This window comes from Oculina patagonica, chromosome 6, assembly GCF_052425735.1.
Source record: "Oculina patagonica isolate OP01 chromosome 6, crgOcupat, whole genome shotgun sequence".
NCBI lineage: Eukaryota > Metazoa > Cnidaria > Anthozoa > Scleractinia > Oculinidae > Oculina > Oculina patagonica.
The window spans coordinates 2,244,769-2,263,214 of record NC_135763.1 but is presented as its reverse complement, the minus strand read 5'-3'; the positions used below and the strand labels follow the sequence as shown (position 1 = coordinate 2,263,214).

General features: G+C 36.0%; 1 long non-coding RNA gene across 1 annotated transcript; it reads left to right on the top strand.

The window, feature by feature from the left end:
* Nucleotides 1-4,507: 4,507 nt before the first annotated feature.
* LOC144658815 (uncharacterized) lies at nt 4,508-6,068 on the top strand. The gene is made up of 3 exons (XR_013571790.1): nt 4,508-4,869; nt 5,426-5,478; nt 5,841-6,068. It is a non-coding gene; the product is annotated as an uncharacterized LOC144658815 (long non-coding RNA).
* The last annotated feature ends 12,378 nt before the right edge of the window (nt 6,069-18,446 follow it).

Below are 18,446 nucleotides of genomic sequence, written 5' to 3'. Positions count from 1 at the left end.
AAACTTTAAATACTTGTTACGCTGGTCCGTACTGGATAGGTCAAATACCTTGCAGGATTTATTTTGGAAGTTCGCTTTTGGCCTGGAGAATTTGACGATAGAGAAAAAAACATCGATATTCGAACAACACAGGTATGGAATGCAACAAAATAATAAATAATTAAAATATACCAAAAAATGCGCCCGCATGCTCTCTTTTTTATAGAAATCCGGACGAGAAACATTTTTTTTACTTGGCCTAAATTATTACTTGTAATCACACTTGTATTAGCATTTGATGGGCATATTCCAACTCTGTAGTCAACAATGACATGGATCGTATTGTTAATATCTTCGGCCGTCGAAATGGTAGGGACAGCTATTTCTTTTAACGTGTTTTATGAGCTCATATGATAGATTATTATGTAAGAATTTTTCACTTCATTTGTAAGCCTATGTTAGTGCATCGTATGACCCTCGTTTCTTCTCGACTGTTTCGTAAAAATTTGGGCAACTTGCGAAATTTTTTTGGGCAAATGTCTCGCCGCCCCCCCTGGCAAAAAATTGCCCGTACGCCTATGCATTTCCTCGCCAATTACTCTTATTAGAGGGTCTGGATCCGATGGGCCGTTATACTGATTGTACTCGAATACCTTTTCAGCCTTTTCTCGAGGATTTGGGTTCATAGTCTTGTTTAGGCCATCCCATTGAAAGCATTGTGAAATGTTTCGCTCCCGTGAAAGCTGATCGGTCGGTCAAAGGAACTTTGGGCTGTTTTGTGTCACACATATTTCAACAGTAATTATCTGTTTATATTAAGTTCCGACAATGTTATTATTTTATTCACATATGGGCTACGAACGCTTTATTCTTGTACGACTCCTTTTTAGATTTGTGAAAAGATCGTAGTTGACAATTACTCCTTTTGATACTGTTGATATAGCGTGGAATTTATAATGCTGATTTTAAAATGATTTAAGTGCATGCTTTTCTGGCGACATTGGTCGAATTCTCACTTATTTGATGCAGGAAAGTCTTAAAGAATTATTCTGATTGAACAAAGCACATGTATAGAATATGTAAAGAAGTATGTAAAGAAGTCTCAAAGGACAGGCTTGTTAGTTGGTGTTATTCACCGCTGGGTGCTGTGAAGCTTAGTCCTTCATCTTCTTTCATATATATGTCCCGCTTCTGGTAAGTCAACCGAACGTTTCGTTTTCTGTTTTCTTTTTAAGAGTTGTTTATTCGTCTAGTTTTTATAGCTTTTGTAGCTTTTCGTTTTGTTTAGCTTTTGTTTCAATTTGTGCGCTTTAAGGGTTAAACTGGTAACCATTCTGCTGTGAATTGTTTAGCGTGCTTATCGGTGACGCTATAAAGAAATCGTTGTTCAGTCAGCTAGTTTTGTTGTTGAACTACTGAATCTATGGTTAGAGCGTTTCTTACGAATGGCTGTTGGTTAGAATGCTTACACTGCTACTACACATGAAACTTTTTCGTTCGTGGTACAGTTTATTTGGACTGCTACCGTGCACATTTCTCTCCGTTGAAAGGTCGGTTTCGAATTCTGTGTTGGAAAGAATATAGATCCTGTGTTCAATTTACATAACGCCAGTCATTCTCATAACCTGAACAATTTTTCCCCGCAGGCTGAACGAGACTTTCTAACAGCGAGCAAGATACTGCAATTGACTGAAGTATGCGTGCCTTCACGACGCATTTCACGCTGGTAAATTTGCTTACAAGTCACTACATCTTATTTCGTCGAATTTCAGGTAAAGGAAAATTGTTTGACATTGATTTGTCTAAAATATAGATTTTTTTTTTCAAAAAAAATGGTACTTTTGAAGTCAGTTTCTATGAAATTCTACCACATGCACTGTTTCCACCGTTTTAATAAGTCATTTACGCTAATTACTGCGGTTGATGTTCCAGCGAACTGTTCAAATTCTTTGAACAAACATGTCATTGAATAATAGTCAAAAATTGCTATTTCTAATAACTAACTATTAAAGAAAATTGTTTATAAGTAGGACGTATTGTCTTAATGTCTTAATGTAAGTTAACAGATTCTCATCAAGAGAAATGTATTTGATGTATGACAATCACAACTACTATTTTGGGCGTACGAAAACTGACGAACATTGTTGTTTCATTTTAAATTACACTCCTATATTTCTCGATATTTCATGGCGTATTTATCAGTAGAACAGAACCATATACAAAAAAAAGCTTAATTTTAATGATGTTTCCTCCTTTTTCCTTCAGGTTGAACGCAGACAGATGTATGTAAGAGAAAGTGCAGCCATTTTATCATGTTGCGGTCTGTAGCTCTTGGACTCTGGCGCAAGTTGACTTTTGGTCACAATTGAAAATATCTCATTTTAGATAAGTTTTCTTTTCTTTTTTCTGCTTCTGTTGTTGTTGTTTGTCATGTTTTGTCGTTTATCATTTAACAGTTTTAGTCCTAGAGTGATCAAAATCTAATGCTTTCTTGCCACATTAATTGATTGCCAAGTATCTCAAAATTAAATCATTAACTGTAGGGTATTGCTTTGATGTATCACGAAAATCTCTCAACTAACATTGAAAGATATGTAAAAACGAATAAGGAGAAGTTTTATTTTGAGCCTCTAACAGAAACGGTTTAGGCAAGCGGTTACTCCATACCTTCGTAGGGTTACTTTTAGAAAAAAAATCAATCAAAATTAAAGTTCGCTATTTGATCTTGCATTTTTAAAAAAAAAAAAACGCACTCGAAACGCACATGAGGGCACATCAGAGCCAAAAATAAAAATACTTATAACGACGATAAAAAGCACATGAAAACCTAACAGACCGGCTCCCGCCAATAATTTATTCTGCTTGCTGTTATCACAAGCATTGAATCAATGACATTGCTTTATGTTCTTGCTTGGCGGCTCGTTTTGTTGACATTTATTCTCAGAGGAGGCCTTAAGTGTTCATAAATCTTTTATAGAAGTGCAGAACTCCAACATTAAAAAGGCATACATGTTAGCGCCACGCTTACCTCACACTTGCTGCGACCGAAGGACGCTGTCGACCCGATTTGGCAAGATGGCGTGGTTTACAGGAACTCCCCTGTGAATCAATAAAGTTTACACCGGCTAGATTGAGGAATGGATGAAGGAAAGAATCTAGGAACGCGACCACAAACCTACTTCGTTTCAGATTTCCAAGATATCCACTGCTACACTTGGTCCCAGGCACTTGGTACACTGGTACACATTTCCATTAGACTTCACTAAAACAACATCAACAGGCATAGTGGAATTGAGATCAAGAAGCATTGACCCCCACCGATACGTCAGTTGACTGCTGTGGGAAAAGGCCTCTTGCCGGGACAGCGATGATCGAAATCAGCCAATCACACCCGACAATTTTACTTTGTATGATGACGCGTGACTAGTCCACCTCATCGCCTTATGAACACTAGCAAAGAGGAATCGAAACTTCACGATCTACATCTCAAGTTACTTCATCACAAGATAAATGATAATACCTTATTACAATAGTACCTTACCATTATGAACAATAATAAAATGTTTCACGAAACTCCAACTTGTTGGCTCTCAATACTTTAGGCCTTAATTTAAGATCATTCCATCCTCGGTATTCTATGACTAGCCCAATGATGCCGCTGAAAATCGTTTACTGTAAACCAGTAAACCATTTATCAGTCAAATCCAAATGACGTCATTTGCAAAATATGTTGCCATGGCAACGTTAAAAGAAGGGTCAAGATACCCTACTTTTGGCGTTTAGGTTAATAACAACTTATACCCTGTGATAGATTTGTTTTTTATATATTTTAAAAATACAGAAATATATATTTATATTATCTGTAGGTGGAGTTAAGAGTCACCTTAATTCTTTGAAAGAGTAACGTAGCTCTGAACCCTCCCTACTGATTTTTTTTTTTTAAGTTTGTGACACTGTCTCCTTTGACAAAAAATGTCAAAACAAGAACTTTGAGCGACTAGTTTTAAAGTTCTTCTTTTGGCAATGGGTTACGTAAAGTCCTGTCAGCCCTGGTTATAAGCCCTGGGTTTATTCAATTTCAAAAGAGAGTTTGGCTGGGTTTGTAGAAAGCGTTGCGAAATAAGCTGAAACTGAAAAAACTTGTTTACACTACACTGCTGAATTATCAAAATACATATTTCATTTGGTGGCGTCTAAGCGTGAAATAACAAAAAAGATAGATATTCTCAGGCAAAATGTTGGGAAATTAAACGAATTTTACCTGAAAACACCTTTGATGGTGAGTGGAAGTGATTCAAATGTGCATGGAGCTTTCAGTGACCACACTTGTTTTATTATTTACATATTTCCTGTTGCAAATTTTTAAAGATCTGCAAGGACAACAAGGGAAATGTGGTGGGGAGTGGGGCTTGTAACCGAGTATATATATTTTTTAATTTTTAAGATTTTTTTATGGGGGGGAGGGGGTGGATAAGCCAAAATGCCAGATGATATTGTTACAATTTAGCTTTCACCCGCTCCTATCTGCTAAGGAAAAAAAATAGCAACATATTGTATATTTTTCTCAAACCTTGCATTGGTGGTTTTTCATGGAATCTGCGGGCGTACGACTTTTTATAGATAGCGAAGGTATGGAGTAACCGCCCTTTCATAGAGTTCGTTATTTTTGAGAGTCAACGAAAAACTAAAACGTTGCATTGCTTATTGATCCACAAACGGGATCAATACAGTTCTAAACGTTCGACTAAACAAAAAAATAGCATAAGTTAATGACGTATTTTTTTTTTCCGCCAGGTTGAGCGCAGATATTTTGAAAGAAAGTGCAGCCATTTTGAGTTGCAGTGGTTAGCTCTTGGACTATGGCGCAAGTTGACATTGGAAACATCTCGTGTAAGATAAGTTTATTATATCTCATCTTTTTGTTCTGTCTTTAACCAAAAAATGTTTCAGTCCAAGAGTGAACAAAATATCAAATCTCCCTACCATATCGATATATTGTCAAGTATCTTGTAATGAAAATCATTAGAAAAGATTGACAGGAAATGAAATACAAACAGTGGCCAAGGAACAAGAGTGTTAAGGGAAGATTGTCTTGATATTCTAGCAAAAAAGAGTTAAAAAGTAACTCGTAAAATGAATGAAATGATCTTCGTAGTGAACAAGCAATTTAAGTCATTGTTTCTGTAGTCTGAAAAAAAAATCGGGTTACAACGGGCTTCTAACCCATAACCTCCACGATACCAGTGCGTCGCTCTCCCGACTGAGTAATGAAACTTTTTTACTCGAGTTCTTTAATTTGGAACTACCATATGATATTCGCATGGCCAGTAAAATATTACAGTGCGTGTCGTATTGATCAGTAAACGGGAATTGAAAAATCGTTCCTAAACGTTCTACTAAACAAAGGAAAATAGACTAAGTTAATGATGTTTCCTTTTTCCTTCAGGTTGAGCGAAGCCGGGACTCGAGCACAAGCTGCTGACATTGGAAACACCTTATGTAAGATAAGTTTATCATCATAATTTTGTCTTTTTGTTCTGTCGTTTGCCACGAAAAGAAACAACGGGATTCGAACCCATGACTTCCGCGGCTCCGCGACTCCGCTACGTCGCTCTTCAAATGAAGCCTTGATACTTTGAGGGCAGGTCAATTGTAGGTTCGCGAATTGGTATTTTGAGTTGGTTAATTTTAAACCAACAAACATTATTTGCATGGTCAGTAAAATATTATAGTGCTGTTCGTATGTCGTATTGATCGGGTATTAAAACGAGAAGCCGGCTAAAATTGTTCGACGTTCCACTGACATTCCAACTAAACAAAGGAAAAAAGCTTAAGGAAATTATGTTTTCTTTTATCTCCAGGTTGAACGCAGTTTTTTGAAAGAATATCCAGCAATTTTGGATTGTTGTGGACTCTGGACTCGTGGCGAATGATGGCATTGGAAACTTTTGACTGAGATAAGTTCAACATTGTACATGTTATGTTGTCTTTTTGTCCTATCGTTTTCCATAAAAAGTTTCAGCCCTAGAGTGATCAGAGTCTAATATCTAGACCCTATCTTCTTTTCATATCGATAAATTGTCAATAATCTAATAGAGAAAGAAAAAAAAGAGAAAAATAACGGTTTCAATCACTTGAGTGTCGAAAGTACTTTGCGTTTGCTAATTGGTCAAAATTTGCGTTCACTACGCTTAGGGATTGGTTTAAAAATTTCGCGCCACTTTCTCGGCCAATCAGGAGTAAAACCAAAAACCAATCGCGACTCGCTCAAAAATAAAAAAAAAAAATACAAAATTTTAAAAACAAAATTCTTATTCATCTGCGCACGTTTTCCCGCGCTTCGTGCCAGCTACATGTAGTTTGCTTCGAGTTTTGATTGGTTCACTGGATTGTTTCAATGTCGTTTGTGATTGGCTCAGAGTAATTACTTTGGTTTTGGTTTTGGTTTTACGAGCACTCAATTGAAAACTGCTCTAAAAGAAACTGATTGTCGTGATGAGCATGCAACAAAAGAGATATAAGACATGTTTTGTTTGAGCAAGTAGGCAAGGTTTGTAATCAGACTATTTCAGATCAACGTGAAACTGTCAATTTATATTGCTTTCGCTTAAATATCAGTGCAAAATTCATGTTCGCAATCTCCCCCCCCCCGGTCGAGGGTGCCCGTACGCCTATCACATATTGATTAGTAAACCACAACCAAACTTATTCGTAAAAATTACAATTTACTTTGTTTATTACAGTGATACTTACAATCTCTATAAGAGCGGGCGCAAAACAAATCAGTTTCGAGGCGTTAGTAACTAAAATTTACAGTAAATGATGCTTATACGGGTATAACCCGACTTATCAATCACCGACGTGTTAATAATATCTGCGCCTACATGACATGTTTGCTTTCCGATAATCTAGTATCGAGATAAGAAGAAAAGATATTTTCTGTTTAAAATATTTCTACATTATTCAAAAGATGATATAACAAAAAACAGTGAAAAGTGGGAAATTGTTTTGATGAAGCTTTAAACCCTTTAGGACAATATGGTAATTTAATTGTATGGAGAATTGGAAAATTGATATTTAAGATCAGTACTGAAAGGAAAAAGCCTGCCGATCGTGTACGTTTAGTTTGATTGCATGGCATAGAGTAGAAAGACGAACGCAATTCAATAGTATTCTATAAAAAGCTTGCAATTTATTCTGGACTTGCATCATTTAGTAGAACCACTATGGAGAACTGCAAAATAGGAAGCAGCCCAAAGGAAAAAAAAAAGTAAGCAATTTAATAAAAAGAACTTGAGGTTAAGTCCAAAAGTGATTAAAATCTAATATCTCCTTACCATATCGATAGGAAAGATTGTGTTGATGTACCAGCAACATTAAATAAGACATTTCGGGCGGTTAGCAATCAATGTGTAACTGTTAAATATGTAGCTCTTTCTAATTTTTAAAGCGAATTTACAGTACATTTCGTATTTTGCATTTCATCAATAAATTAGAACTAAACCTGTTAATCAATAGTCGGCTAAGGTAAAGTTCATTTAATATGAAAGGGGGGAGGGGAAGGACGTGACATGAAGATGCGGCATCCAAGCCCCCCCCCCCCCACACACACACACACTCACCCCCTTCACTTCAGACATTTAAGGGCCCCCCCTATCCCTAGCAGCACACGCAATCACAACCTCCACAATCCAAAACACTGTCCACGATACGATATAGAAAACAGAAGTTTTAGTTACAAACTTAAATCATCAAACACCTTGAAACATGTTTTACAACCGAGATCAATACTTGCACATATATAGTTCTGTAGAGTCAAAACATTTCTTGAATGATTCAACACTTATACACCTAAAACTGACGAGTTATGAACTAAATAAGCAATCAGTTCTAATTTACACGGCTGCAATAGTTATGAATACAAAATACTAGGTAGTCTTTTTGGTTGGGACACAGCTGCTGCTGAAGAAAGGAAAAGAATGGAGGGAAAAAAGAAAGAGCAAAGAAGAAAAACGTCAAACGGCAGAAAGATATCATAAGATATGGCAAAGAAGAAAGCATGCAAATAACAAACAAATGGTGAAAACCTTGCAAATGCAGTCTTGTCATGAGATCCTGACCAGACATTATCGGCTAAAAAAGCTAAGCTGGCAAGAATCAAGCTTCTTTCAAAGTTTCACATCAAGGCCCTGGAATATCTCATCGAAGCAGATGTGATGGACGACGTGGAGCAATTAACCACAGTATACTCAGACCTACTATGGGAAAGGAACAAATCAGACGATATCACTGATCAAGAGTCAAGAGTCAAAGAGTCAAAAGCAGGATGCTATGAGATGAGATGATGAGAAGGATGCTATTGAAACTTCTGTTAGAAATTATTAAATAAAAAGTCAATGCTCAACTTTCAAATATATTTTTGGGTTATGGTTATGGACTGGGGCATCTGTAAGTTATGATTATAGAAGAAAAACACCTTAAGTGCAGTGAATATCAAAATAAAGAATTCTACAACCCCCTGTGACCACATAAATTTCCACAGCCCCTCCCCCAATATACATGTATATCCCCCTCAACGTCTTCATATCTCTCCCACCCAGTCCCTCCCTCCACTTTTCATATTAAATGAACTTTTCATACACAATATTTTTAAAAAAATACTTTCTTTTTTTGGAGAAATTTTCAATTCGTGGCCAAAAAATAAACATGCTTAGGCTTCATTTGTGAAACCAATTATTTTCGAACTTGACGAAAGATGAACATAGTTTAATCGATTTGCATGAGAATATTGAGAAAAAGAAAAAAAATAATGTTACAGTTTACTAATTATACAACAATGCTGATTGAAAATGCGAGAAATACAATTTTTATTTTGCATTTGATCAATAAATTAGAACCAAACCTGTTTATCAATATTCAATTTTTAAATAACGGCAAAAGAACTTTTGGCTTTTCTCAACTAATTGCAATGCGCTAGTAGCATATATTCATAGTAAAATGCATAAAAAGAATTCACCGACTTTTAAGAACATTTATAGTGATTTCAGTGGCATGTTAATAATAACAGCGCCTTTAACATGTTCGCTTTTCGATAAGCTGTATTAAGGTGAGACGCTAGGTCTATTTTGCCTCACAGTGTAAATATACAGTACCCCAAAAAAGATTATCCAAAAATAATCAATTCTGTCAAATGTGAAGAAATATGGAAATCGCAACGCAGCGAAATATGAAGTACTACTAAATAATACTTGCGTTCACACCTGTACATAAGTGAATAACTGGGAAATATTGTCTTGATGTGGTAAAATTTTGGAAATTATGGCGAATACAATAGTATGGAGAATTATACTGCAAGGAAAGCAATTGCGCTAAATTTAGTCTGTTATGTAATGGGACTTGCGTACTTTTCAGTAAAAGAACATTTTCCTTTGTTGCAAAAAAGGTTAAAGCCAAAATTAACGAAAAAAAACACGAGACAATCACCCGTGTAGTCGGTTACATTTAAGATTAATTCGTACTCCACTTACCTTTATTCTATGTTATATATTCTAATATATTGTTAATATTTGATCCTCTCAGCAGGTAATCAGGGAGCGAACAATGAAGGAAATGAAAAACAACACAGCACCAGAGTGAATTAACGAGATGATTAGAAGAACATTTGCAAAAGTTTTTTATTCATGGAGGTTTATAAACAATGAGTGTAAATAAAGGATGGTTTCAAATTTTGGACGTGAACTTTATAGAAATTGCTTACTTCAAATGTATTTTCAATACTTTTTAACGTGCGAAAGAAACATTTTAATCAGTATAAAAACAATGAGAAGAACCAGGAAATAACACAAAAACATAATCGAGTCATAACTTGTCATGTGTACGTTAAAAAAAGATTAGCTAAGTTGTTCTTTTAAGTCTTCTCTCTTGTTCTTTTAGATATTACTATTTCGGTAAAGAGTGTTAGGAAACTGTCAAAATACTTCCCATTATCGTGTAGGCAACTGATAAATATGGCATTGTAAACTTAACGGAGAAAATAGTTTTCTTATACACTGAGTCATCCCTAATCCTTATTTTTATCAGTTATCACCACACAATAAACGAGTCAAGATAAACGTAGTCAACTTTACTACTGTAAACAAGATACTAAGAGCAGATTAAAGGCTTGACCCAAATGCTCTTAAAACCTACATAATGTAACATCACTGAGTCACAAAAATGATCGTAATCGTCCGCTCTCCCAAATGAGAAAAGTGTTGGTTGAAGTCTAAATTCCATCCACAGTTTTCTATTCTCTTAGAAAATATCCTGAAAGTGAGTTCAAATCAAATCCGACGTTAACATGTTAGGAGGGACTTTACTCTTATCTGCAATCCTTCTCTCTTCTCCTTTTCTTCAAGGAGAACGAAGATTGTTGATGAAAGTTAAACTTCCTCCCAGTCTTCTATTCTGGGAAAGTAGGGATTGTGGACGGAAGTAAAACTCCCCCTATAACCCTTAATTCCAGGAAGGTGAATGATGTGCAATGAGTTGAAACTTTGACGTAAGATCGTCTCCCTTGGGAGCTTGAAGGATTGAGGATGAAAGTTAAACTTCCCACCCAAAACGTCTGGCTCAACAAGAGTTGAAAATGTTATATGAAATGAACAGCCCCTCCCACATTGGAAGTGTATATCTCTAGTTGTTAAAACTTCTTAGGAAGAGACAGGTTGCAATAGGGAGTAAACAAAATTTAAATGTGAAAGGAACAAAGATGACTAAGGCAACATTTCTTAAAACACCATCGTTTCGCATCTGTAATGCAGGAATATATGAATAAATTAACCCCGGAAGGGTGTGTGGGAGTACCTCCCCCTACACTCTCTCCTTCTCCGGAGGGGAGTGGGAGAAGGGTGTGTGGGAGTACCTCCCCCTACACTCTCTCCTTCTCCGGAGGGGAGTGGGAGAAGGGTGTGTGGGAGTACCTCCCCCTACACTCTCTCCTTCTCCGGAGGGGAGTGGGAGAAGGGTGTGTGGGAGTACCTCCCCCTACACTCTCTCCTTCTCCGGAGGGGAGTGGGAGAAGGGTGTGTGGGAGTACCTCCCCCTACACTCTCTCCTTCTCCGGAGGGGAGTGGGAGAAGGGTGTGTGGGAGTACCTCCCCCTACACTCTCTCCTTCTCCGGAGGGGAGTGGGAGAAGGGTGTGTGGGAGTACCTCCCCCTACACTCTCTCCTTCTCCGGAGGGGAGTGGGAGAAGGGTGTGTGGGAGTACCTCCCCCTACACTCTCTCCTTCTCCGTAGGGGAGTGGGAGAAGGGTGTGTGGGAGTACCTCCCCCTACACTCTCTCCTTCTCCGGAGGGGAGTGGGAGAAGGGTGTGTGGGAGTACCTCCCCCTACACTCTCTCCTTCTCCGGAGGGGAGTGGGAGAAGGGTGTGTGGGAGTACCTCCCCCTACACTCTCTCCTTCTCCGGAGGGGAGTGGGAGAAGGGTGTGTGGGAGTCGTTGTTCTTCGCCACCCTTTTTAATGTGGCAGTTATGGGAAAACATTTTTAAATGTATAAAATGTATTGAAATACAGTGAAGTAGGACACAACGACACGTGTTTTGACGGAGCTTTCTTTGTAGAATGCTTGTCTTTTATTCTTCGTTTATGTACTAGATATTTATTTTCAGTAGAAAGTTTTTAAGAGCGTTTCACTGGTCCTCTCTTTATTTGCTCTTTAAACCTTCTTTACATTTGTTAAATTTTGAATTTTACTTTATTTTCTCTCTCGTTTTTTTCAACCGAAAACCAGTGTTTTGTATTGATTAGTTCTTGGCTTCCAAAGATGCTGCCCTTTAGAGTGCTTAGTAAACAAGTAATTCATTTAACGAAAGATGATAAATAGCAGTCAATGCTTTATTTCAAAAATCTTAAAAATTTACTCTTGACGCATTCATCATGCTCCACGCATTATACACATTTGTGATGCTTCACTATTCATTCCTTTGCAAAATCCCTCTAATCTGTGCGTTCCTACATCAAGGAGAATATTGATACATTAGAACGCTGTTTAAAAAGTTAAAGGATCAACTAATTTTAACAGATAAATGAAAAAATGGTCTGCATAACTGAGAATATTGGGTTTTCGTTTTCTTGTTTTTGAAAAGTAGTTTGCAAATGTTTAAAGTAATAATGCGCTTGTTCAACCTGCATCAAATGCTGCTAAACAATAATAATTTAATAACCTGTAAAAAAATTTACTGGACTGCACACGTATAATCGATTCTTGCCTGCGTGTTGGAATTCTAATTTTGAGAAGAGAACGTTTTGGGACTGAACTGTACCTAACTTCTGCTGTTGCTCAAAATAGAACGCAGGCGTATAAATGTCAACTATAATATTAAACTTCCTTGGCGAACGTTTTGAAAACATCTATCGACCCATTTCCGAGAATTTTTTACAATGGCGTATAAAAATAATATTAGTTGTAAATTTTAATACAAGTGAGCTCAAGAATCAAAATCGTCTTCAGGATCGCTAGAAGGAAAATAAGCAAGCATTCGAGATAAGCAAAGATAATTTGTTTGGTTGAGGTAATGTCATAATTTATGAAGTTACAAAAAAACGTATAACTCAAAATTTTTATTTTTTATACCAACAATGTCATTTTGAACAGAATAACTGTAGGACTATTACAAATGTTTATAAAGTTATGATAACAATTTAAAGAAATTAAGGTGTTTCGCCGGACAATACAGTTCCTCGAAAATTAAGACAGAATCCATCAAGAAATCGAGTAATATTAATTTTAGTTGGACAAAAATCGAGTACCAGAATAATTTATATCCCATTTCTACTGCGTTATTTTCTACCCTTTTTAAAAGCTTAAGATGTAAGTAATTATCCGTGATAACACCAACAACAATTTCTTTTCAGAGCCTGAGAAAATGAGTTTCAATGTTCACAAAAACCATGTAAACTGTAGGTAAAATCTCACGCGTAGCTATTTTGTAAAATCGTCTTTAAGCGATTAAGTGGTATTCAGTGAAACTTTGAAATTTGTTTTCGATGTTCGCTGTTGCTAGAAATGATGATTTGTGATAAGATATTCAAAACAGTAACACAGATAATTTTGGTACATAATTTTGTCCAATTAATTCCGCCCCCCCTTTTTTTTTTTTATTTTTTTTTGTTCCAAAGGGGCCTTTAATTTTTTTTCCCCCCCTCGAAAAAGAAAAAAAATAAATTGTTTTTCCACCAATTGGATTTTTATCCCAACTGGGCCTATTGTCCAAGTGTTTAATACTCGAAGTCTTTTCCGAAAAAATGTTGTTCAAATGCATTTTTTGAGTTTGAGAAGTGTTAAATAAGCAGCGACAAACGGCTTGAAACGACAGAATTAAAATCATTAGTTATAAAGTTCAGTCAAAGTCATGCGATTTTATGGATATTTACTTAATTAATTTCTAAACATAAACGAATTAACACTCGTTTCTAAAGATCTAAAAAGGATAAACGTCACGAAGTCAAATGCTATAGAGCCGTGAGTCGTACTCTGAATTTTTTCTGCCATCAAAGTCCTAAAAATGCAAAGTCTTAAAATATATTAACGGTACAAATTCTTGTTCATAATAAGAATTAGCTAAAAAACGCCTTCCGAAACAAATGATTAATTTCGGTTCAGTCATTTCATACGCAAATCGTCTTATACGAGAGTTACCAATCTTCTTACAGGAAAGTTACCAATCGACTCATAAGAAAGTTACCAATTTTATCGTTTACAAAGAAACGTGAGTATTTTTTTAATTAAATTCTTGAACTCGGAACAATTGCAAATCCTTGCAAACACTTTTCAAATACTCTCCTAAGAAGTTCTTGAACAAGTTAGTTTAGTTTTGTTTTTGTTCTTGGTTTGGTTCGTACTACAGGAACGCCACACGGATGACCCTAACGTAGAGTTTAGAAAACTGAATGTTAACATTTCAAATCCTAGATCAAAATATTTATTCTCCTAACTGATTGCTGATTTTACATTTATTTCAATGTGATTTGTGAGATTTTTGTAGTACATCAAGACAATCTCCTCCCGGTGTTTATCACCTCACCATATTTGATAGAAAAATTAACTGAAGATTTTAAGACACAAGATACTTTTCTTTTCTCTATAATCTCTTGGTTTTAAAATAAATCGCAAAAACTAACTGGCCGCAAACGGCCATTATGATGATTTTCTAACATTTTTGACTTGTCAAATTATCGAGGTGTCCGTAATATTTGTTGTTCGAATTTTCAGCAATCTACAAGTGACGAGTCGACATGTTATTTTACAGTCCAAGGCCTTTTTCAAAGTACTTTTTCAGTTTTAAATCATGCATTTTGACTTACAAGAAATGGGTCACTGATGGGTTGACATGAGTTTTTTCGTTTGAATTCCCTTAAAATTCGTTTGGTTGAAGGTATCACTCATAACTCTAAGCCTTAGACAGTTTTTTGTTTTCATTTATCGATCATGCATACGTCATTTGACTAACATTCAAATTATGCAAAGAAAAGTGAACATAACAATTTATATTCCAGTTTCATATTGACCCCAAAAAACATGAACTGGATTTTAGCTTTTTTTAAAATTTACAGGTTGACTTACAATTCTCTTTAGTGTTGGTTCTTTTATTTGTTCTGCCAGTAATTTTATGATAATCTTGACAATACTCTCCAGTAATGATATTCTTTACGCAATCCTTCTCAGTTCTTGCTATTCATATAGGAACAGTGCATTTTAATAATTCACCACCAAAACTGTACAGAAGAAGAAAGAAAACAGTGAACTTATCTTCGAAAAACGAAGTTGCCAACAGTCGACTTGCTTCAGAATCCAACAGCTACACCATCGTCACTTTGACTCATAATGGTTGCACTCCGGAGCATTCATTCATCATGCATTCTCTTTAACTTGCATCTTTGTTCCACCTGGAGAAACAAAGAAAACGTCAATATAACTTTAACCCTTTTGTTTTTTATTGTGCATACTTGCTTGCAGGGCCGTACCTAGGATTTTTTGTCTGTGGGGGTAAGTTTTCCTGGCGGGGGCAACTGGGTTTTTTTAGTTTAGTTAAGTTTTTCTTTTTTTTTTTTAATTTTCTTATTTTTTTACTTTTCCTCTGCCCCCCGCTAGGTACGGCCCTGGCTTGCTGTGTTGTTTAAATCTGGTAATTTTAAAAATACGCTAGGTATAGATCTCGAACAAACGTACTCTGACCATATCTCATAAATCAGAGAGATGTTATCAATTAGACGTAAAATGCACGACTTTATTTTAGTTTTTTTTCTCTTGTTATGGCATCTTTTTATATCTCTGCCTGCATAATCAGTTCGCCGTTCAAGATTTGTTGAGTAGTTTTAATGTACTATTGCAGGTATGCAATCGTTCCGGCACACTGTTTCTAGATTTGGTTTGAGCTATATTGCTATTTTGCACTGAGTTCCAAACTCCAAACAAATATCACTCACCACGAGAGTAAGGTTTGATTTTTTTGCCTTTTTTCAATTACAAGTAGGGTTAAAAAAGATGCTGAACGAATTTTTGAAACAAGAATAATGTTACACATAGTTTTAATACATATAATTTTAATGTATTTCATTATACTTACTTATTTTTACTGCTCAAAAAACGCATATTAAGTGTTCACAAAAGTAAAATTTTTATTTCTAAGCTAATGCCGGAGTACCGTGACCAGCTATTAACGTCGATGTAACATTTCAGTGTGGTTTGATTCAGTTTTGCTCCAACTGATGTCAAATGCTTTTGACTAATTCCGACCCCACCAAACACAAACAGTGCAAAACATTTTTATGCCAGTAAAATTAAAAAAAAAATGTATTTCTTTCAGTTAAGCATGTACCTTATTCTCAATTAATTTCGCGAGTACTAAATTTCGCGATTTTCGCGATTTTGAAAAAAACCCGCGAAATTTAATACTCGCGAAATATAAGACACGTGAAGTTTAAAATCGCGAAATTTAATATCGTGCTGATAATATAAAAAAATTATGAAACTCGATGTGTTTTATCATAGTTATTCTAACATGTCTGAGCTTCATGTTTAGGAGTTTTTTGTTTGATTTTGTCCATTAGTTATCTCCCACTCTATCAGTGGCACTGTTCGAACTGTTCTCTGTCGCCAAGTTCCTCAAAATCTCGCTCTTGCAGTCGTGGATGAACCTATTAGGGATTCAGACTGTTAAATACGTTATGTTTTGTTATGCGTAGATTGTTTTGTCTGCTGTTTTTACGATGACTTTCATATTAATTATGTTGTTACAGTTTCGAGGTCAAAGCTTCATATTGAAGAATAGGTAAAAATCGCGAAATTTAATACACTCCAATTGTACCTTCCTCTCAAAATCGCGAAATTAAGTACTCGCGAAATTTAGTCAGAATAAGGTATTGCAAATTATTTCCATCAGGGTTTTCAACCCCTTTATAAACCACTGCTTGTGAATATCACATCATGCACTTAAAGCCGACCAGGTTACTCAAAGACAAGTTTTTTTTCAGACCTCCTACTCGGTTAATAAGAACTTAGTATTAAACTGATGTACGTATAAACTCGATCGCTGGCGGCTCCCTCCACAATTTGTTGTGTTGTTTGCGTCTTTACTTATACAGTTTTGGAATAACACGACACTAGATACAGTGGAACCCCGATATAACGATCCTCGATATAACGATATTCCCGATATAACGATGAATATTCTATGTACCAGCAAAAGCTAAAGTAAAATGTATGGGACGGAACCCCGATATAACGATCCTCGATATAACGATATTCCCGATATAACGATGAGAATTTAGCGGACCGAATGTAACATCCTCCCGATATAACGATATTATCAGAACACAGTCACATTTTATTTGCAAAACATCGAATTGAATGCAATAACATTACGGTAATCTAGTCATCTCTAACGTTTCTAAAAACAGCTTTGTACGATGATATACAAAAATGATACTGTGTTCTAAGCCATCAAAATTATTTTATCCTCCTCTAATATGCAGCAAAAAGTACTTGTTAGGTTTTCCCCGATATAACGATATTTTCGGTTATTTTACGGTCATATCGTTATATCGGGAGTTTCGATATAACGATTCTTCGATATAACAATATTATTTTACTGCTCCCTTGGCATATCGTTATATCGGGGTTCCACTGTATCAATCCTTTCAATACAGAACTTTTTAAATGTTAATTATGAGAATTTGGTGGCACAAGACAATATCCCTCGGTTTATGATTTTTTTCTCATCCCAAGTACTTGGTAAACGTTACCAAGATAATTTGATATGAATCTACTCAAGGTACTTTTCATTGTATAACAAGACGTCCAAAACACTAGTCTGGTGTATCACTGTTCTAAGCCTTAGTTAAAACACATTTCTCGTTACTATTTCGAACAAGTTTACTTATGACCATACTTAATTATGCATACAATTTTGTGGCTTTCGTTCAATTTATGACTGCCGTTTGTGTTTGAAGGATTGTGTGGAATTTAGTATGTGTATGTATAATTGAAAGTGCAGAAAGTGGGGCTAAACGGAAATCTTTTTAACATAAAGCAATTTTTAAAAGTCAATTTATAGTTTGATCACCATTCAGGGCAGTCTTGCGGTATGAAATCGGATCACATCAGTGCTGCCTCGGCACACCAACTAGGCTTACAGACTTCATATTGAGACAGGATCTTGTAAATGACAAATTAACTGTTAAGCAACCATCGAACGATCACCTTACCTGAAATTGTAATTGTTTGTAACGCGAAGAGTCTGAAAAGAGACCGGCACGCGAGGATGGAATAACAACACCCCACTTGCTTGCTAATTCATGACTTTTTTGGTGCCAACACTGACCATGGCCGCTCTGTTTGCAAATTCTTTTGGAAGCACTTCTACTGCTCTGCTAAACCTGACGAAAAACACAAAAAAAGAATAAGGTATTTGTATTCTTATCCAGAAAAAGTTCTTATTTGGAGTCTGGGAAGGAAAGGAGGCGTCGAAGGAGTCTGGTTTGACGCCAGCTTACCGACAAGTATTGAAACTGAAAAACTCGACACTCGAATTCCATACGAGACAAATTGCGAACAAGAAAAATTACGCACTTCATGAGTAGTAACTCGAACTAAACTTTACTGCTTGGAATATTAGACCGTTTAAGAAACAAAACTTAGAGGCTAGTGTAATTTTAAAAACTGAAGTTAAATAACAACTAAAGAAATAGCACTGAAACAAAGAAGGAAAAGTTATCTGGACTTAACTCAAAGAGGCAGATGCAGGAAGATGTTCGTCAGTTGCTTCACACAACAACCATGGCCAACACTAAAATTATGGGTGTGTCAGGACGCTAAAACTCTTATACCTAATTAATATTTATTCAAATATGTTACGACAAATATGGCTTGCACAAAACAATGCACCATTAACATCTTTTTCGAAATGTTCAAAATTTTTGAG